This window comes from Callithrix jacchus, chromosome 11 (assembly GCF_049354715.1).
Source record: "Callithrix jacchus isolate 240 chromosome 11, calJac240_pri, whole genome shotgun sequence".
Classification (NCBI taxonomy): domain Eukaryota; kingdom Metazoa; phylum Chordata; class Mammalia; order Primates; family Cebidae; genus Callithrix; species Callithrix jacchus.
In genome coordinates this window covers 95,708,311-95,730,950 of record NC_133512.1, presented here as the reverse complement: position 1 = coordinate 95,730,950, position 22,640 = coordinate 95,708,311, and the positions used below count along the sequence as shown (strand labels likewise).

Sequence of the window (22,640 nt, the reverse complement as noted above, 5' to 3'; positions counted from 1 at the left end):
CACCTTTTAGATTTGGATTCAACTGAAAAAATAATTTTTAGCTATTTAAGTCCTTTTTAGTAGTAAGCACAGTATAAATAAATAAAATTTAAAGCATAATGGTGCAAATATATATGCAGATAATATTTCTTGCTGGATTTTTTTTTTTTTTTTGAGACGGAGTTTCACTCTTGTTACCCAGGCTGGAGTGCAATGGTGCGATCTCAGCTCACTGCAATCTCCGCCTCCTGGGTTCAGGCAATTCTCCTGCCCCTGCCTCAGCCTCCCGAGTAGCTGGGACTACAGGCGCGCGCCACCATGCCCAGCTAATTTTTTGTATTTTTAGTAGAGACGGGGTTTCACCATGTTAACCAGGATGGTCTCGATCTCTTGACCTTGTGATCCACCCACCTCGGCCTCCCAAAGTGATGGGATTACAGGCGTGAGCCACTACGCCTGGCAGGATTGTTTACAGTAGCAAAAATTGGAAACAAATGTCTATGGATTGAGAGGTGGTTAAAGCAATAATTGCTAAATCATTAATAATTGTTAAAAGGAGTGAAAAACATGTGTGTGTATAAATATCTATATCCTGATAGGTCTGCAAGGCTGTATATGATACATATAAGTGGAAAAAGCAAGTTGAAAAAAACAGCAAACAGATATTGAAAAAAATGTATCTTTGTGTAAGGGCACAGAAAGTAGCTTACAAGGCGCACACTAAGTGAGGCATGTGATTTGCTCACTTAGGTGGAGGGGGACACAGTAAAGGCAAAGGTGGCAAGGGGACAGGCCCAATTTTCCTGTAGGCTTGTGGTATGCTTGAATTTTCTACAATAAGAATGAGTGGGCCAGACATGGTGGCTAATCACAAGGTCAAGAGTTCAAGACCAGCCTGGCCAACATGGTGAAACCCCATCTCTACTAAAAATACAAACATTAGCTGGACATGGTGGCACGTGCTTGTAGTCCCAGCTACTCAGGAGGCTGAGGCAGGAGGATCACTTGAACCTGGGAGGCAGAGTGAGCCTAGATTGTGCCACTGCACTCCAGCCTGTGCAACGGAGTGAGATTCCATTTAAAAAAAAAAAGTGTGGATATATGTGTTATTTTGCAATCAGAAAGTCCAAATCATCCAGGCACGATGGCGCACGCCTGTAATCCTAACACTTTGGGAGACCGAGCTGGGTGGATCACCTGAGGTCTGGAGTTTGAGACCAACCTGACCAACCCCCTGGGTGAAACCCCGTACTCTACTAAAAATACAAAAATTAGCCAGATATTTTGGCGCAGCCTGTAATCTCAGCTACTCAGGAGGCTGAGGCAGGAGAATTGCTTGAACCCAGGAGGTGGAGGTTGCAGTGAGCCGAGATCTCGCCATTGTACTCCAGCCTGGGCAACAAGAGCAAAACTCCATCTCAAAAAAAAAAAAAAAAAAAAGACTGGGCACGGTGGCTCACACCTGTAATCCAAGCACTTTGGAAGGCCAAGGTGGGTGAATTACCTGAGGTTAGGAGATTGAGACCAGCCTGACCAACATAGAGAAACCCTGTCTCTACTAAAAATGCAAAATTAGCCGTGTGTAGTGGCACATGCCTGTAATCCCAGCTACTCGGGAGGCTGAGGCAGGAGAATCACTTGAACCCGGGAGGTGGAGGTTGCAGTGAGCCAAGATCATACCATTGCACTCCAGCCTGGGCAATAGGAATGAAACTTGTCTCAAAAAAAAAAAAAGGAGAAAGAAAGAAAGAGGGAAGGAAGGAAGGAAGGAAAGAAGGAAGGAAGGAAGGAAGGAAGGAAGGAGTCCAAACCAAGGCCAGGCGTGGTGGCTCATGCCTGTAATCCCAGCACTTTGGGGGGCAGAGGCAGGAGGATCACTTAAGCCCAGGAGATCAAGAGCAGCCTGGGCAAGATGGCAAAACCCCATCTCTACAAAAAAACCCAAAAATACAAAAATTAGCCCAGTGTGGTGGCTCATGCTTGTAGTCCCAGCTACCTGGGAGGCTGAGGTGGGAATATTACTTGAGCCCAGGACGTAGGAGCTGCAGTGAGCTGTGTTCGCACTACTGCACTCCAGCCTGGGTGCCAGAGGGAGACTGTCTCAAAAAAAAAAAAAAAATCCAAAGCAAAAATTATTGAATAACCAAGCATGTGTAATAAAATAATGAATGACACAAGGGTCATCAGAAATTTTTGAAGGTTTCCTTGCTATTCCTGTTTTGAATAATTTTCTACTCAAGGCAAATAAAAATAATTTTTTAAAAATTGTAAAAATAGAGATAGGGCTGGGTGTGGTAGCTCACAGCTGTGATCCCAGCATTTTGGGAGGCCGAGGAGGATGGATTGATTACCTGAGCTAAGGAGTTTGAGACCAGCCTGAGCAACATGGAAAACCCCATCTCTACTAAAAATACAAAAAAACAGCTGGGCATTCTGGTGTGTGCCTGTAGTCCCAGATGCTTGGGAGGCTGAGGCAGGAGAATCGCTTGAACCCAGGAGGCAGAGGCTGCAGTGAGCTGAGATCCTGCCACTGCACTCCAGCCTGGGTGACAGCACACACACACCAATAATAATAATAAAATAAATAAAAACAAAACTAGAAATGGGTGCTGGCCGGGCTGATCTCGAACTCCTGACCTCAAGTGATCCGCCCACCTCAGCCTCCCAAAGTGCTGGGATTACAGGTGTGAGCCACCTTGCCCAGCGAAAAAGAAAAAACTTAAAACACATATAAGAGAAGAACTTTATTCATATTGAAGCTAACCAGAGTATAACTATCTATCTAGCAAGCATAAAGAGATATTTATTTTCAGTAGCATACAAGATAGAGGTAACATATATTTCTGTGTGTGGTTTTGTTTTGTTTATGGGGAGGACATTTCTTCACCATCATCAATCATAGTCACTGACGTCATCATCACCTGCCATTACTATACGTCAGGCAATGCCTTAAGTTTACTTTTTTTTTTCTTTCTTTCTTTTTTTTTTGAGTCGGAGTTTCGATATTGTTACCCAGGCTGGAGTGCAATGGGGCGATCTCGGCTCACTGCAACCTCCGCCTCCTGGGTTCAGGCAATTCTCCTGCCTCAGCCTCCTGAGTAGCTGGGATTACAGGCATGCACTACCATGCCCAGCTAATTTTTGTTTTTTTTTTAGTAGAGACGGGGTTTCACCATGTTGACCAGGATGGTCTTGATCTCTTGACCTCGTGATCCACCCTCCTTGGCCTCCCAAAGTGCTGGGATTATAGGCTTGAGCCACCACACCCCCGGGCCTTAAGTTTACTTTTATTAACTCATCTAATCTTAACTGCAGCCCAATTAGGAAGGTTCTATGGTTTTTCCCATTTTACAGGTGAGAAACTGAAGCAGAGAGAGGTTAAGGAACTCGGTCAGGGTTACACAGTGTTGGAGCTGGGATTCAAACCCAGGCAAGGTGAATCCAGAGTCCATGCTCCTAACCTCAACTCTACATGTGTGAAGCCAAATGAACACATTCATCCATATGTAGGCGTCTGTCTGGGGTGAAGAGTCCTGTGTTCCTGCAGAATCTCGCCCAACCCCATCTCCTCTGCACTCCAAGTCTTCTCTCAGCTATTTTTCAACACCCCCACCCCCTTTCTTGGGACAGAGGCTCACTCTCTTGCAGGAGGCTGGAGTGCAGTGGCACCATCGTAGCTTACTGAAGCCTCAAACTCCTGGGTTCAAGCAATCCTCCTGCCTCAGCCTGGCATTACAGGCACGTGCCACGATGCCCAGCTAATTTTTTTTTTTTTTTTACTTTTTGTAGGCACAGGGTCTTGCCCAGGATGGCCCAGGCTGGTCTTGAACTCCTGACCTCAAGTGATCCTCCGGACTCAGCCTCCGAAAGTGCTGGAATTATAGGCATGAGCCACTGTACTCAGCCCATTTCTCCCTTTTACACAATCCACTTTTCCTTGTGTCCTCCCACCTCGGCCTTCCAAAGTGCTGGGGTTACACATGTGAGCCACTGCATTCGGCACTTGTTCCTTGTTTTTTTGTTGTTTGTTTTTGGTCCTGCACTTGGTTGAGGAAGGAGGTCAGCCTGCCTTGAGGAGCAATTATAGAGAGGAACACGAGAGAAATGGGGGTCGCAGAGTTGTGGTTGGAGACAAAGAATAGGAAGTAGCAAGGTCACCATGGGATGCTGGTGCTAGAAGTGGAGGGGAACCTCGGCCGGGCACGGTGGCTCATGCCTGTAATGCCAGCACTTTGGAGGCCAAGGTGGGTGGATCATCTGAGGTCAGGAATTTGAGACCACCCTGGCCAACACACGGTGAAACCCCATATCTATTAAAAATAGAAAAAACTATCCGGGCATGGTGTCAGGCACCTGAAATCCCAGCTATTCCAGAGGCTGAGGCAGGAGAATCACTAGAACCCAGGAGGCGGAGGTTGCAGTGAGTCGAGATCATGCCATTGCGCTCCAGCCTGGGTGACAAGAGTGAAACTCCGTCTCAAAAAAAAGCAGGGGTGAGAGGCTGGGCATGGTGGCTCACAACTGTAACCCAAGAACTTTTGGGAGACTGAGGTGGGTGGATCATCCAAGGTCAGGAGTTTGAGACCAGCTTGACCAACATGGTCTCTACTAAATACAAAAATTTAGCTGGGTGTGGTGGATACACCTGTAATCCCAGCTACCGGGGAGGCTGAGGCGGGAGAATTGCTTAAACCCAGGAGGTGGAGGTTGCAGTGAGCTGAGATTGTGCCATTGCACTCCAGTCTGGGGCAACAGAGTGAAACTCCATCTCTTTCTTCCTCTCCTTCACTCCTTTTTTTTCTTTCCTTCTCTCAAAAAAAGAAAAAAAAAGAAATCAACTTGTAGACCTCTAGATCCAGGTCGGCAATGTCTCTCTCATTGCTCGATTTCCTTCCTTCCCTTCTCTCCCTCCCTCCCTCCCTCCCTCCCTTCCTCCCTCCCTTCCTCCTTTCCTCCCTTCCTGCCTTCCTCCCTTCCTCCCTAAAAAAAAAAAAAAAAAAAAAGAAGAAGAAGAAGAAGTGGAGGTTTGGGAACTAAACAGGAAGCTACGACTTAGCCATGAATCAGCAGCAGCAGGTGCAGGAATGACCCTTAGCTTTCTTGTGCATGGTTTTGTTGAACTGGCTCTGTGGTAGAGGACTGTACCTAGCACTTTTTGTAGATAAAAAGGAAGTAGATGAAGTTGAATGATGAGGAATCAAAAATAAAATAAAAATGGAAGTAGAAGTCAGATCCTGAATTCAAAAATTTTTTTTTTGAGATGGAGTCTTGCTCTGTCACCCAGGTTGGAGTGCTGTGATGTGAACTTGGCTTGCTGCAACCTCTGTCTCCTGGGTTCAAGCGAATCTAATGCCTGAGCCTCCCAAGTAGCTGGGATTACAATCCAGCTAATTTTTATTTTTTTTTTGAGACAGAGTCTCACTCTGTTGCCCGGGCGGGAGTGCAGTGGTACAATCTCGGCTCACCGCAACCTCCGCCTCCTGGGTTCAAGCAATTCTCATGCCTCAGCCTCCCAAGCAGCTGGGATTATAGGCATGCACCACCATGCCCCACTAATTTTTTTTTGGTATTTTTAGCAGAGATAGGGTTTGCCATGTTGCCCAGGATAGTCTCAGACTCCTGAGCTCAGGCAATCCACCTGCCTGGGATCACCAAAGTGCTGGGATCACAGGCATGAACCACCACGCCCAGCTGAAACTCAAGGAATTTATAAATTACAGTAATATGATAATGACATCCACACGTAGATAGATAAATAGTGCTAATTGCCAGTAAAGAAACAAATACTGGGCCAGGCAAGGTGGCTCACGGCTACAATCCCAGCACGTTGGGAGGCCAAGGTGGATGGATCACGAGGTCAGGAGTTCAAGACCAGCCTGGCCAGTATGGTGAAACCCCATCTCTACTAAAAATACAAAAATTAGCTGGGCGTGGTGACATGTACCTGTAGTCCCAGCTACTCAGGAGCCTGAAGCAGAAGAATCACTTGAACCCAGAAGGCCAAGGTTGCAGTAAGCCAAGATTGCACCACTGCACTCCAGCCTGGGTCACAGAGTGAGACTCCATCAAAAAAGAAAGAGAGAGAGAGAGGGAGGGAGGGAGGGAGGGAGGGAGGGAAGGAAGGAAGGAAGGAAGGAAGGAAGGAAGGAAGGAAGGAAGGAAGGAAGGAAGGAAGGAGAGTGAAAGAAAGAAGGAAAGAGAAAGAAAGAAGAAAGAAAAAGAAAGAAAGAGAAAAGAAAAAAGAAAGAAACAAACAAAACAAATACTGGCTAGGCACGCTGGCTCACACCTGTAATCCCAGCACTTTGGTTTGCAGAGGTGAGCCGATCACTTGAGGTCAGAAGTTTGAGACCAGCCTGGCCAACAGGGTGAAACCCTGTCTCTACTAAAACTACAAAAATTATCTGGGTATGGTGTTGGGCACCTGTAATCCCAGCTACTCAGGGAGCTGAGGCAAGAGAATTGTTAGAACCTGGGAGGCCAAGGTTGCAGTGAGCCATGATCCTGTCACCGCACTCCAGCCTGGGCCACCCAGCAAGGCTATGTCTAAAGAAAGAAAGAAGGAAGGAAGGAAGGAAAGAAGGAAGGAAAAGACAAGACTGAGACTCGGGCCAGGCACCGTGGCTCACACCTGTAATCCTAGCACTTTGGGAGGCCAAGATGGGTGGATCACCTGAGGTCAGGAGTTCAAGACCAGCCTGGTCATCATGGTGAAACCCCATCTTTAAAAAAAAATAATAATAATTAAAAAAAAAAAAGACTAAGACTCAGCAGAGGGTTTGGGCCTTGCATCACATGTCAGCTCCAGCTTTATTATGCCATGTGGAGTAGCCTCCTTCACCTTTCTGAGAGCCTGTCTTCCCAGCTTTATTATGGGCAGGTGACTCCTATGTCATTAGAGGAGGTAACACACCCAGAAGGGACCTGCAGAGCCCCGCCAGGGTGCTTCCTGCCCAATCTCTCCTTCCCTCCCGCCCTCCACAGGTGTCAGACTGGTGTCTCAGTCGGAAGACTTTCCCTGCCAGCGTAGGCTCCCTCTAATTCCACCCTGGCATTTGTTTCCCGAAGTGTGGAACAGGCGTGGGGGCTTTGGAAGTAGCAGGTAGCAATACAGTAGCAACAATGAGAGGTGCAAGCAGTCACTTTGGTTAGGGGCTGGCCCGCATGACGTGCTGTGGGGTTGTCAGTCCGAGGTCTCAGTCTCTGGGAGACAAGACTTCCATGCATGAAATACTCATGTTTCCACCTGAGACTGAAAGGGCTGGTAGGGTCAAAGAATTCAGGGCTGCGGATTAACTGGGATCTGTCACCTTCAGAGGACGTTGGAGTTTGGGTCCCGCTTAAGGCTGGCAAAGGGTTTAGATCCTTTTGGATGTAAGTGGTCCACTTCGTTGTTTACATTTTTTAACAGAATTTTCCAGTCTCATTTCGGGGTTAGGGTTGTGGGGGCGGGCGGTGGTATTTGCTCAGTTAGTGAGCTAGAAGCGGTGAGGCCTCACCCACAGTCCCTTTTCTGAGCCAGCACTCCAGCCCGTGGCCAGCGCTCACGGCTGCCCCTTCTCTGGGCGTCATCCTTGGCTGGTGGGAGCCAGTTTGCTCCAGGTTTTTGCTGTCCTGCCCTGCCCTCCATGACTAATGCAGAGGCACAGAGGGTGCCCCTGTATCTCAGGAGGGGTGACTCTGCCATGGACACCTGCTGTGTGGATCAGGCTAAGACCAGCCTTCCGGAATCCTCCCCACTCAGCTCCATCTCCTTCCAAGCTTCACTTCACCACTTGCCTTGCAGGTCTTTCCAGATGAGCACCCCCTGAGCACCCCCTCATCAATCAGAGGCACCTGAATTCCCACCTCAGACCCTGCTCCAAGGGCATGGTGTCTACGGAGCCGGTCCTGAGGATGGCTTAGCGGGTTGGGTCACTCACCCAGCCACAAGAACCTGACTGAAAATTGTCGGTGCATCCTAAGTGTGACCTAGGGACCACCTGAGTCAGAATGCTGTAGAAGCATCTTAAATGCAGATTCCTGGGTGCAACCCAGGTTCCACTGAATGGCAATCCGATGGTGGGCCCGAGAACTGGCATTTTCAACAGCGTCCATTCTCCAGAACGCGCAAGCTCGTGACCCACTGTTCAGTTTTTTCATCCTCCCTCACTCCCCGCTGAGTACACATGTATTTTGCTACCTTTACAGGTACTTTTTCAATAAAGGCACTCTTGAAAGCGTTTAGTCAACTGGATTTCGTGTCTACCAAAACAAGAACAATGTATTTTTTCTTTTTAAATTTTTATTTATGTATTTATTTTAGAGATGGGGTTTCTCCATGTTGGTCAGGCTGGTCTCGAACTCCCAACCTTAGGTGATCCGCCTGCCTCAGCCTCCCAACATGCTGGGATCCCATTACAAGCATGAGCCACCGCACCCAGCCAAGAACAACGTATTCTTTTTTTGTATCACCGAGTCTAATGCTCTGCCTGGCACATAATGTGCTCTGTAAACTATGTACAGAATGAACAAAACATTATTGAATGCTTGCACCATGTGGTACAGTGGATACAAAGAAGTTTAAGCCGCTCTCATGTTCCCTTAAGCAGATTATAATTCGGATCGGGGCGGAGTGTGCTGGCTCACACTTGTAGTCCTAGCAGTTTGGGAGCCAGAGGTGGGCGGGCTCAGGAGTTCGAGACCAGCCTGGGCAACATGAATACATTGTTCTTGTTAAGGATTTTGCTCTTTGTTCCAATAATAGGAAGCCAGGGAAATGGGTCAGTCAATGTGACGGGGCCAATGAATGGCCTCTCTGGCTGGAATTTGGGATGAAACCGCAGGAGCTTTGCCACGGACATGGTCACCCAGGCTAGTTCCACACCTGGGAAGGCTCTTCTCTGACTCACTGAAGGAGCTGCCTGAGGTCTGAAAGGCAAAGCCTGGGGGAAGCCTGCCTAGCCACGCTCTCCTCACGAGGTCCCCTTTCATTCTCGTCTTCCCGAGATTCTTTCCTTGTTTGTGCTGATTACAATCTGCAATCATTATATGGATTTGATTGTTTGCATTTGTTTCTTTCTTTCTTTCAGATGGAGTTTTGCTCTTGTTGCTGAGGCTGGAGTGCAATGGTGTGGTCTCAGCTCACCACAACCTCCACCTCCTGGGTTCAAGTGATTCTCCTGCCTCAGCCCCGCTGAGTAACTGGGATTACAAGCATGCGCCACCACGGCTGGCTAATTTTCTATTTTTAGTAGAGACGAGGTTTCTCCATGTTGATCAGGCTCGTCTCAAACTCCTGACCTCAGGTGATCTGTCCACTAGGGCCTCCCAAAGTGCTGGAATTACAGGTGTGAGCTCCTGTGCCCAGCTGTTTGTGTTTGCTTCTAATCTGCCTCATATAAGCTTCAGGAGGGAAATAACTATAACTGCCTTGCATCCCCTTTACCTGGGACAGTGACTGGGAGAGGGTAGATGCTTAAGATGTTGGGGCAGCAGGAATGAGTGACAGTGGGTCAGGTGGGTGCCTGGCAGAAGTCCCTCTGGGAGGGCGGGAGTGATGATGGGTTGTAGGTTGACTGTGGTAGAAACAGCGAGAAGAGGCTGGACTCAAGCAGCCCTTTTCCCTCTTAAATGGTGGGATTACAGGTGTGAGCCATTGTGTCCGGTTGTCCTCAATAATTTTTAAGTGGGTTGAGGGGGAATCACCTGAAGTCAGGAGTTTGAGACCAGCCTGGCCAATATGGTGAAATTCCGTCTCTACTGAAAACACAAAAATGAGCTGGGTGTGGTATCAGGGGCCTGTAATCCCAGATACTCAGGAGTCAAAGGCAAAAGAATTGCTTGAACCTGGGAGGCAGAGGTTGTGGTAAGCCAAGATTGTGTCACTGCTCAAACTGACTGTCCTAAATTTAAAAAATTAAAAAAAACAAACAAACAAAACATTGTGCTGTTGCACTCTAGCCTGGGTGACAAGGGTGAAACTCCGTCTCAAAAAAAAAAAAAAAAAAAAAGAATTGTGTTTTCCAAGAGAAAGAAAAACGTAGTGAGATGAATGGCATTGTGATAGATCTCTGCACGTCTTTAAGGTCTGACTTAGCAGGGGTTGGGTTCTTGCACCTGGTTCTGCATTCAGCTGGTTGCTGTATCATAGTCATGCAGCTTCTGGGAAGCTCTGCTATATGTTTGTGAGAGAATGAGAATGGAAAGGACAAAACATCTCCTTAGTATTTGTGTGAATAGTTTTGACCCTTTGGACTTTTTGAGAGGATCTCAGGGCCCCTCTTCCCCCATTCAAGGGACCCAGATCAGACTTTGAGAACTCCTGGATTAATGAGGTATTTAAGAAACAAGATTAGGCCAGGCTCATGCCTGTAATCCTAGCACTTTGGGAGGCCGAGGTGGGTGGATCACCTGAGGTCAGGAGTTCAAGACCAGCCTGGCCATCATGGTGAAACCCCATCTCTATTAAAAAAATAAAAATAAAAAAAAAAGAAACAAGATTGAGATGCCTTTGCGATATTATTATTATTGCTAATATTTACTGTATGTTTATTATATGCCAGGCATATTTTTAATCTTCACAACAATTCTATGCAATAGACACCATTATTGTTCTATTTGACACAGACGCCATGATTTTTAATATATATAAATTTCTCACATGCATAAATATGTGTCTGTGTATACTTTTTCACAATGAAATTGGACATTGTTATTTTTGGGAGAGAGACCAGAATGGCTGAATTGACAGATGTAGAGTCTTTGGACGGTGCAACGGAGCCCAAATCTAAACAGCGAGCCTCCAATACGAAAGTGCCCATCACTTCCTTCCAGAACTCAATTACTTTTGAAATCTAATTTTGATTTAAATGTATTTTTGAGCCATTTCATTTTTAAGAGCTCATTTGGAGAGCTTAAAAAATTAATTAAATCTTTTGTCTTTGAAGTTTAATTCTTCCACTTCTGGCATATTATCTATGGCTTATGAGGAAAATTGCCAATCACTCGGGTAATTTGCACCTAAAATTAAGGTGCAGGAAAGTTGAAATGAGAAGGAGCTGGAATATTAGTTCCTCGGTTTCTCCTGCCAGGGCTTGGGACCAGAATTCACAGCACTGTCCTCTATTTTCACATTTCCCTTTTTCAGGCACTTCTAGGAGAAAGTGGTATATGAAGCGAGTCCTGTTGAAGGCCCTGCTTTCTCCAGGCACTTGGTCACCACCACTGTCTCTCTGCCCTGAACATGGGCGGTTAAGAATGTTTATGGGGCCGGGCGCGGTGGCTCACTCCTGTAATCCCAGTGTTTTAAGAGGCCAAGGCGGGCAGATCACCTGAGGTTGGGAGTTGGAGACAAGCCCGATCAACATGAAGAAACCTCATTTCTAGAGAACAGTGGCTTGGGTGCGGACATGGCCAAGTCCCTGAACCACACCATACACAACCAGTCCCCAAAATGGCACAGAAATGGTATCAAGAAGCCCAGATCACCCATCTCTTAAGGGGGTGAACCCCAAGTTCCTGAGGAACATGTGCTTTGCCAAGAAGCACAAGAAGGGCCTAAACAAAGAGCAGGCCTACAAGGCCAAGGCCAAGGCCATGAGTGCACGTGCGAGGCCATCAAGGCCCTCGTAAAGTCCAAGGAGGTTAAGCTCAAGATCCCAAAGGGGGCCGGCCGCAAGCTCGGTCAACTTGCCTACATTACCCACCCCAAGCTTGGGAAGCGTGCTCGTGCCCGCAGTGCCAAGGGGCTCAGGATCTGCCGGCCAAAGGCCAAAGCCAAGGAGCAAACCAAGGCCCAGGCTACAGCTTCAGCTCAGGCTCCCAGAGGTGCCCAGGCCCCTACAAAGGCTTCAGAGCAGATATCTCTGTCTGCCAACGTGAGGACACATGAACTGGTGCCACCCCCCGGGCTGCTATCTGCATGGGGCTGGGGTCCTCCTGTGCTATTTGTACAAATAAACCTGAGGCAGGAAAAAGAAAAAAGAAACCTTATTTCTACTAAAAATACAAAATTAGCCACTCGTGGTGGCACATGCCTATAATCCAAGCTACTTGAGAGGCTGAGGCAGGGGAATCACTTGAACCCGGGAGGCAGGGGTTGCAGTGAGCTGAGATGGCATCATTGCACTCTAGTCTGGGCAATGAGAGTGAAACATCGTCTCAAACAAAACAAAACAGCCTGACCAACATGGTGAAACCCTGTCTCTACTAAAAATACAAAAATTATCTCAACGTGGTGGCACATGCCTGTAATCCCAGTTATTAGGGAGGCTGAGGCAAGAGAATCACTTGAAACAGGGAGGCAGAGATTGCAGTGAGCGGAGATCATGCCACTGCACTCCAGCCTGGGCAACAGAGCAAGACTCCATCTCAAAAAAAAAATTCATAGGGTTATAGCACAATATCTACAGAGAGATCTATAGGATATAATTTTGAGAAAAATGGTCATGCCTGGTGTTGACTACTTTCTCAACAGTACTGATTAGTTATCTGGTTGGTCTTTTTTTCTCTTTTTTTTGTTGAGACAGAGTCTCACTTTGTTGCCCAGGCTAGAGTGAAGTGGCATGATCTCTGCTCACTGCAACCCCCACCTCCTGGGTTCAAGTGATTCTCCTGCCCCAGCCTCTGGAGTAGCTGGGATTACAGGCGTGCACCACCATGCCTGGCTAATTTTTGTATTTGTAGTAGAAACGGGGTTTTACCATGTTGGCCAGGCTGATGTCAAACTCCTGACTTCAGGTGATTTACCCACCTTAGCCTCCCAAAGTGCTAGGATTACAGGTGTGAGCCACCACGCCTGCCCCTGGTTGGTCTTAAATAGCAGGGCACAGCCCTCTACATCCTGAGATTAAAAAGATAAAGTCATTAGGTGGCCATGTTGTGAACATCTCATTGACAAAGGCTTTGCTTCAATTGTTGATGATGATGATGCTGTTGGCCTCTGCTTTGCTCACAGTTAAATGCATTAAATAAACATTTCTGACTATCAGTGCACTCTTGAGGGCCCTCAGCTTAACTGGGACGAAATGGCTTCAAAAGTAAGTAAAGGAATTCATGTTGCATTTGACAAACCTAAGCTCCTCCCTAAACCTTCATCTAAATAAGAGATTTTTTCACTGGGTTTCTAGAAGTCCGTTTCTGGAGGACAGAGACAAGCAAGTTTATTTACGTGTCTTCACATCTGCCTGACACACAGGAAGTGCTCAGCAAGGTGGTTTTATGAACGGCTTTCATGCCTGACATGGACAAGCCACTGCTTCCACTTACAACAAGACGTGCCAAGTTGCAGGGATTTCTCCTGGAGAGGTACTTGAGGTGAGAGAGAAACCTTCATGCCTGTTAAGTCCATAAATCTATCTGCTGTGTGCTCAGCCTTGAGTGTCCATGGGAATGAATATGTGGACAGGTGAGGGTTCTGGCTGTCCTGCATGTTGGCTGAAACTCTATTGTTTTTTGTTTGTTTTTGTTTTTTCCTGAAGCCGAGTTTCGCTCTTGTTGCCCAGGCTGGAGTGCAATGGCAACCTCTGCCTCCCAGCTTCAAGTGATTTTCCTGCCTCAGCCTCTCAAGTAGCTGGGATTACAGGCATGTGCCACCATGCCTGGTTAATTTTGTATTTTTAGTAGAAAAGGAGGTTTCACCATGTTGGTTAGGCTGGTCTCAAACTCCTAACTTCAGGTGATCTGCCTGCCTTGGCCTCCAAAAGTGCTGGTATTACAGGTGTGAGCCACCACGCCTGGCCTCAAAGCTTTGTTATTGTAACAAGTGATGTCTGGCAGCCTTGTCTTCTAAGGAAGGGCCCAGTAGAGTGGTGGGAAAAGCATGAGACACGGAGGACCAGACGTGGTGGCTCACTCCTGTAATCCCAGCACTTTGGGAGGCCATGGTGGGTGGACTGCTTGAGGCCAGGAGTTCAAGACAAGTCTGGCCAACATGTTAAAACCCTGTCTCTACTAAAATTACAACATAGTTGGGGCATAGTGGCTCACACCTGTAATCATGGATATTCAGGAGGCTGAGACAGGAGAATTGCTTGAACTCAGGAGGAAGAGGCTGTAGTGAGCTGAGATCAAGCCACTGCATGCTAGCTTGGGCAACAGAGACTCTGTCTCAAAAAAAGAAGAAAAGAAAAGCATAGACACAGACTCTAAGAATCTGCTTCTACATATTTACTGTGCGCAGTTATCTATCACCGCAAGACAAATTACCCCAACACAGTGGCTTAGAACTATTGACACAGACCTTCTCTTTGACCAAACTTGAGTCAGGGTTCCCTCGGTCTTCTCAACGAGGTTTTAACCTTGCCTTTGAAAAACGCAAAATCTTGACAGAGCAATTCTGTTCACCCTCACACTAAGAGACTTGAAAACATACTAGCCCGCTTTCTAATAGCTCAAGGTCATGTCCCTGGCATGACCCAGCTCCTCTTGGGTTCCCGCCTAGAAAAGCTCATGGCTACCGAAAGAATTTACTGTTTGAGATTTGTATAGACCCGATGACTGCCTTATCTAACATTTCTCTGAAAAGAGCCCGCCACCCACTCTTTGTAAGTTTCCACTTACCCAACTGCATCTGACTCCACCTCAGCTCCTCCTGCTTGTTCCTCCCCCATCCTCCCTCATCCTCCACTTAAGAATGCCCAGTCACTGCCAGGTGTGGAGGCGCACGCCTGTAATCTCAACACTTTGGGAGACTGAGGCAGGAGAATTGCTTGAACCTGGGAGGCAGAGTTTGCACTAAGCAGAGATTGCTCCACTGCACTCCAGCCTGGGCGACAGAGTGAGACTCCATCTCAAAAAAAAAAAAAAAAAAAAAAAAAGCCCAGGCACCTCTGCATGGCTGAGAGTGGAGCTCAGCCGCTGACATCTCTGCCTTATTGCAGGAGTCTCAGTAAAGTCCAACCTGCTGTCTTTAATAAGTGTCTGGCTCTGTTTCTCTTTGACACTGCAATAAATAGTAATTAACTCACAGTTTCAGTGGGCCAGGAATTCAGGAGAGCCTTAGCTGGGTGGTTCTGGCTCAGGGTCTCTGAAGATGTGGATCAGGGCTGTATTCATCTGAAGGCTTGTCTTGGGCTGGAGGGTCTGCTTCCAAGGTGGCATACTTACATGGCTGATGACTTGGTGCTGGCTATTGGTGGCAGGCCTCAGTTTCCACCACATGGGCCTTGCCACAAGGCAGTTCGAGTGTCCTAGTGACATGGCAGCTGGTTCTCCCCAAGAATGAAGAGAGGAGAGCAAGCTGGGGGCTGCAGAGTCTTTCATGACCCAGCCTTGGGAGTCCCGAAGGGTCAGTTCTGCAGTGTCCTGTTGATTTCATAGATTCTATTCCCTGTGGGAGGGACTCCAAAGGTGTGGACACTGAGGCAGCAATCACTGGGGGATATCTTGGAGGCTGGCTGCATGACCTTGCTCGTAATCTGTGCTGTGACCTTGGGCCCGTCACTTGGAACTCTCCAGGCTGGAACAGTAAGGATAGGCGAGCCCTGACCTGCGAGGGCCGGCCTGGGCCTGACTTTACCTTCCATTAAGCAAGAGTGATGTGCAGAATGAAAGAGTTAACATGCCCAGAGAGGCATTTCTCACAGAGAGTAACTCATCTGCCAGGGTCTGGCCCAGTTCCTAGAATAGGGCTGCTTATTTTGTGGGGGAGGGGGAGGGGGAGGGGGTCGCGGCAGCTGTCTGGGTTTCCCGTCATTTCTCCTCTCACTTCCGAGGTCAGGGAGATAGGAGGGGACATGAACAGGTGGCTCCTGAGAAGGCTGGCTGGGATCTGCCCTGATACAAAGACACCACGGATTTGGAAATGAAAGTGCAAGTGGGGGGGCTGGCATGCTGCCCTCGGAAGGAGCTGGTCCTGGTTTTGCTCCTTTCAGGAGTTTTGCACCTGATTAATGATTCTGTTCAAGATGGATTAAGTGCTGGAACCTTTCTCCATTCAGCAGTGCCAGCTCTGTCATCCTCTTAACGCTTTCTTTTTCTAGTCTCAGTCTCTCCCACCCCCAATTTGTTCTGGGGACAAACCATCCGTCTAGGATGAACTGGTTTTCCCCTGGAAGGCCTCGAGAGGATGGAGGTACCCCACAGACTCCTCCCTGAGAAAGGGGTTGAGGACAGAGGAGGCCACAGTTGCGATGAGGAGAGCTCAGGCTCAAAAGCCTCCCTGGACCCCTGACTCTCGGCTTCTCTTGTCTTCCTTAGTAAATTTTAGTCTGGGCCAGGCGTGGTGGCTCACGCTGTAATCCCAGCACTTTGGGAGGCCGAGGTGGGTGGATTGCTTGAGGTCAGGAGTTTGAGACCAGCCTGGCCAACATGGTAAAACCCCGTCTCTATTTTTATTAATTTAAAAACAAACAAATAAATAAATAGGCCGGGCGTGGTGGCTCACACCTGTAATCCAAGCACTTTGGAGGCCAAGGTGGGTGGATCACCTGAGGTCGGGAGTTCAAAACCAGCCTGACCAACATGGTGAAACCTTGTCTTTAAAAAAAAAAAATTAAAAAGAAAAAAAGATTTTAAAAAATAAAATAAATTTCAGTCTGGACAAATATTCTCAATTTCGGGGACAGTTCTTGGCTCTATTCTACTTTCCCCTGAAATGATCAGGAAGAAGGCAGAGAGCAAGCAACTCAACCAAGAAATTGAGGAGGAATTGCTGTTATTCAAGATGTAATAATAATAACGATAGGCCGGGCGCGGTGGCTCATGCCTTTAATCCCAGCACTTTGGGAGGCCAAGGCAGGTGGATCACAAGGTCAGGAGATCAAGACCATCCTGGCTAATATGGTGAAACCCTGTCTCTATATAAATAGTAGTAATAATAGTTCTACAGCCAACACCCCCTGCAGAGGTTAGTCACATTTCCTCCTTTTCTTCTGTCATCTTCTCCCATACCTTCCAGTGTAACATGGGGAGCAGCAAAGCCTCAAAATCATGGCCTCATAATTTTCGCCATCACTGCCATGGATTCTCAGTTTCTTTTCTATTCTTCTCCTTCCTCCAAGAACAAGCATTTAATATGCACTGATCAGCCTTTTGAAAGATTGCTATTCCAGTTTTTTCTTCGTTTGTTAAGACGGGGTCTCACTTTGTCACCCAGGCTGGAGTGCAGTGCCGTGATCTTGGCTCACTGAAGCCTCGACCTCCCAGGTTCAAGCAGTCATCCCACCTCAGCCCCCCAAGTTGCTGTTCCTATTGGACAGCTGTCAAAGTGAGCTTCTGATTGGACCTTGGTTATTTGGGGTGATAGAGAAGCAGTAAAAAGATAGGAGAGGCCGGGCGCAGTGGCTCATACCTGTAATCCCAGCACTTTGGGAGGCCAAGGAGGGCGGATCACCTGAGGTCGGGAGTTGGAGACCAGCGTGATCAACATGGAGAAACCCCGTCTCTACTAAAAATACAAAATTAGCCGGGTGTGGTGGCGCATGCCTGCAATTCCAGCCACTTGAGAAGCTGAGGAGTATTCTGCGTTGTGGCCACAGCAACCTCGGTTTGTATCAGAGTCACGGCACCAAAAAAAAAAAAAAAAAAGAGAGAGAGAGAAGCTGAGGTAGGAGAATCACTTGAACCTGACAGGCGGAGGTTGCAGTGAGCCGAGATCCCGCCATTGTACTCCAGCCTGGGCAACAAGAGCAAAACTCCATTATCAAAAAAAAAAAAAAAAGATAGGAGAGCTTGGTCTTCGCCTTTGATTCTCTCCGATCCTGCTGCAGCCCCTGTTTTCAACACCACTTTCTCCTTGTCTCTGCCTGCCCCTCCCCCTGCCGTGTGCCCCCCAGTCTCCCTCGCCAAGTTCCAAGTTGTTCTTTATTCAGCTGGGATCCAAGGATCTCCCTCCAGAGAAAGCGGATCATTGCCGGCTCCTCCGAGGCCCGGAGTGCCAAGTCCTGCCCCCGGCACAATGGTCCTTTATACCTCGCTGTGAGCTCCTTCCTGGCCCCAGCTGCCCCCATGCCCTGTTTTTCCTCACTCTTTTCTTCAGTATTTTTTTTCCAGTTGACTTAGTTATTACAGTACATAGGCTGGGGAGGAAAGCTCCGGATCCTGGCCGTGGGACACAGAGTCTGAGAGCAAGGGTGGCTCCCTGGCCCTGCCATGGAGCTACCAGGAGGTGATCGGTCACATTCCTCCACACAGGGCCCTGGGCTCACTTTGCTTTCCTGGCTGGGGACAGAGGCAGGGCTTGTCTCCTGATAGCCAGCTTCCCTGTAGGGTCCTGGCCCCTGTCAGCCTAGAACATTTCCACAAACAGAACTGAGTACTGAGTGGTGAGTGGGTGAGGCCATCGTTTCTCAACTTCAGGTTAGGATGAAGTATAATAAATAAGATTGACAGCTGGGTACGGTGGCTCATGCCTGTAATCCCAGAACTTTGGGGGGCCGAGGCAGGGAATCACCTGAAGTCAGGAGTTCGAGCCTGACCAATATGGTGAAACCCCATCTCTACTAAAAATGCAAAAATTAGCTGGGCATGGTGGTGCATGCCTATAATCCCAGCTACTCAGGAGGCTGAGGCAGGAGAAGTCCTTGAACTCAGGAGGCAGAGGTTGCAGTGAGCCGATATTGTGTCATTGCACTCCAGCCTGGGTGACAAAGTGAGACTCCGTCTCAAAAATAATAACAACAATAATAAATAAAGTTGACACATTAAAGAAAGAAAATGGCTCCAGTTAAAAGAAAGGGCTTGAAGCTGGGTATGGTGGCTCACATCTGTAATCCTAACACTTTGGGAGGCCACGGCCTGAGGATTGCTTGAGCCCAGGAGTTTGAGACTGGCTTGGGCAACATAGTGAGACCCCTGTCTCTGTTAAAAAACAACAATATCAATTGAGGTCAAGAGTTCGAGACCAGCCTGGCCAACATGGTAAAACCCTGTCTCTACTAAAAAAATACAAAAATTGGGCCGGGCGTGGTGGCTCATGCCTATAATCCCAGCACTTTGGGAGGCCGAGGTGGGTGGATCATGAGGTCAAGAGATCGAGACCATCCTGGTCAATGAGATGAAACCCCATCTCTACTAAAAATACAAAAATTAGCTGGGCATGGTGGTGTGCGCCTGTAGTCCCGGCTACTCGGGAAGCTGAGGCAGGAGAATTGCTTGAACCCAGAAGGCGGAGGTTGCGGTGAGCCAAGATCGCACCATTGCACTCCAGTCTGGGTAACAACAGCAAAACTCCGTCTCAAAAAACAAACAAATAAACAAAAATTAGGCCAGGTGCAATCACTCATGCCGGTAATCCCAGCACTTTGGGAGGCAGAGGTGGGTGGATCACCTGAGGTCGGGAGTTTGATACCAACCTGACTGACATGATGGAACCCTGTCTCTACTAAAAATACAAAACATTAGCTGGGTGTGGTGTTGCACACCTTTAATCCCAGCTACTTGGGAGGCTGAGGTAGGAGAATTGCATGAACCTGGGAGGCTGAGGTTGCAGTGAGCCGAGATTGTGCCATTACACTCCAGCCTGGGTGACGAGACTGAAAATCTGTCTCAAAAAACCAAAAAATAAAAGTTAGCCAGACGTAGTGAAACACACCTGTAGTGCCAGTTACTTGGGAGGCTGAGGCAGGAGAATCACTTGGATCCAGGAGGTGGAGGTTGCTGTAAGCCGAGTGAGATTGCACCACTGCACTCCAGCTTGGGTGACTGGGAGACGGAGTGAGAGTCCACTTCAAAAAAAAAAAAAAAAAGAGCACAACAATAACTGGACACAGTGGCCCACTCCTATAATCCCAGCACTTTGGGAGGCCAAGGTGGGCAGATACTTGAAGCCAGGAGTTCAAGACCAGCCTGACCAACATGGTGAAGCCCCATCTCTACTAAAAAAAATACAAAAATTAACCAGGTGTGGTGGTGAGTACCTGTAGCCTCAGGTACTTGGGAGGCTAAGGCAGAAGAATCGCTTGAACCCAGGAGGCGGAGGTTGCAGTGAGCCGAGATCAGGCCACTGCACTCCAGTCTGGGTGACAAAGAGAGACACCATCTCAAATAAATAAATAAATAAATAAATAAAATAACTTCTTAAAAAGTAACAATAATAAATAATAAAGAGAAGCAGCTGATGTTGGAGTAGATGAACGCAAAGCTGCCACGACCAGAAACTTGGAAAAGTTCTGTCTGTGCAGGGGACTGACCAGCCAGAGGTGTCACCTCCTGCCCTGGCCACCAGGAGCCTGGAGGTAAGACTGATCCAGGCCCCTTTCAACTCAGAGATTTGACTTCCTCCCTCCCTCTTGTTTACGAGGCATTACCAGAACTTCCAAGAGCTACAAAGGGTGGTGTTGATGTGAAACATCTGCTTGCTTTCTTTTTTTTTTTTTTGAGACGGAGTTTTGCTCTTGTTACCCAGGCTGGAGTGCAATGGCGCGATCTCGGCTCACCGCAACCTCTGCCTTCTGGGTTCAGGCAATTCTCCTGCCTCAGCCTCCCAAGTAGCTGGGACTACAGGCGCGCACCACCATGCCCAGCTAATTTTTTTGTATTTTTAGTAGAGACGGGGGTTTCACCTTGTTGACCAGGATGGTCTTGATCTCTTGACCTCGTGATCCACCCACCTCAGCCTCCCAAAGTGCTGTGATTATAGGCGTGAGCCACCGCGCCTGGCCAACATCCGATTTCAATTTTTTTTCTTTAAGCTTTTTAAGTTTGTAGTCAGAAAACTGGGGTGACGGGGCCTGGTGCAATGTGGCTCACACCTGTAATCCCAGTACTTTGGGAGTCTGAGACAGGCAAATCATGAGGTCAGGAGATTGAGACCATCCAGGCCAACATGGTGAAACCCTGTCTCTACTAAAAATACAAAAAAATTAGCTGGGCGTAGTGGCAGGCACCTGTAGTCCCAGCTACACAGGAGGCTGAGGCAGGAGAATTGTAAGAGGTGGAGGTTGCAGTGAGTTGAGATCGAGTCACTGCACTCCAGCCTAGAGACAGAGTGAAACTCTACCTTTTTTTTTTTTTGAGATGGAGTTTCGCTCTTGTTACCCAGGCTGGAGTGCAATGGCGCAATCTCGGCTCACCGCAACCTCCACCTCCTGGGTTCAAGCAATTCTCCTGCCTCAGCCTCCTGAGTAGCTGGGATTACAGGCACACACCACCATGCCCAGCTAATTTTTTGTATTTTTAGTAGAGATGGGGTTTCACCATGTTAACCAGGATGGTCTTGATCTGTTGACCTCGTGATCTACCCGCCTCGGCCTCCCAAAGTGCTGGGATTATAGGCGTGAGCCACCGCTCCCGGTCTTTGAAACTCTATCTTAAAAAAAAGAAAAAGTCAAAAAAAAAAAAAGAGAAAACTGGGGCTTCCTTTCTGAGGTCCTGATTTCAGGGAGAAAATGGAAAAGGCTAACAGGGACAACCAAGATCAGCCAGAACAACTTTCACTACCATGTTCGTTTCCCCTCATTTAGGTACTCGTGAATATTTGCAGGGTACATCGCCTGAGGACTAGGAGCATGTGACTGATAGGTATTGCAGCTGACACCATGGAAAGAGAGTGGAGGGGGACCAGGGGAACATTTTTAGGTGTGATGCTATAAAACTCATTCAGAATGTTGGGCACAATTGAAAAACACCGTCGGACAGGCACAGTGGCTCACACCTGTAATCCCAGCACTTTTGGAGGCTGCGGTGGGCAGATCACTTGAGGTCAGGAGTTCGAGACCAGCCTGACCAACACGGTGAAACCCCATCTCTACTAAAAATATAAAAATTAGCCGGGCTTGGTGGCGAGCGCCTGTATTCCCAGCTACTCAGGAGGCTGAGGCAGGAGAATCGCTTGAATCTAGGGTCCTGGCCCCTGTCAGCCTAGAACATTTCCACAAACAGAACTGAGTACTGAGTGGTGAGTGGGTGAGGCCATCGTTTCTCAACTTCAGGTTAGGATGAAGTATAATAAATAAGATTGACAGCACACGGCAGGGGGAGGGGCAGGCAGAGACAAGGAGAAAGTGGTGTTGAAAACAGGGGCTGCAGCAGGATCGGAGAGAATCAAAGGTGAAGACCAAGCTCTCCTATCTTTTTTTTTTTTTTTGATAATGGAGTTTTGCTCTTGTTGCCCAGGCTGGAGTACAATGGCGGGATCTCGGCTCACTGCAACCTCCGCCTGTCAGGTTCAAGTGATTCTCCTACCTCAGCTTCTCTCTCTCTCTTTTTTTTTTTTTTTTTGGTGCCGTGACTCTGATACAAACCGAGGTTGCTGTGGCCACAACGCAGAATACTCCTCAGCTTCTCAAGTGGCTGGAATTGCAGGCATGCGCCACCACACCCGGCTAGGATCTAGGAGGCTGAGGTTGCAGTGAGCCAAGTGGAGTGCACCAAAAACAAACCAAAAACCAAAAACAAAAAATACCATCACCGCCACCACCTGCCCTGGGATGAGAAAGGTGATTGTAACCCAGGTTTAGGAGACGGCCATTGCCGGGATGCCTGGGTGGCTGGAGGTGAGGCCGATACTGGTAAGCACTGCTCTATACTGCACACAAAAACATTTAACCACATCTCTACCCGTCTTTAAATAGATGCTGCTCCATCTCTCCCCACACCCCAAAATCTGTCTCTTCTGGCCCCCTTCTAGGGACCTCCTGGAGCTTCTTAAAATCCAGCTGCTAAAGGGCTAAGTCTGGCATAGCTGAGGTCCAGGACCTTGTTTCAGAGTTAAATCTGGTATCCGTTGTCAGACATTTTGA

The 22,640-nt window shown here is 48.0% G+C and overlaps 1 long non-coding RNA gene across 1 annotated transcript in view; it reads right to left on the bottom strand.

Annotated features, from left to right (window-relative positions):
- The window catches only part of LOC108592911 (uncharacterized), a 35,397-nt gene extending 17,694 nt beyond the window's left edge, over nt 1–17,703 (bottom strand). The window contains exon 1 of the long non-coding RNA XR_008473426.2: nt 17,252–17,703. This is a non-coding gene — a long non-coding RNA (uncharacterized LOC108592911). The remainder of the gene's footprint in view (nt 1–17,251) is intronic.
- Nucleotides 17,704–22,640: the final 4,937 nt, after the last annotated feature.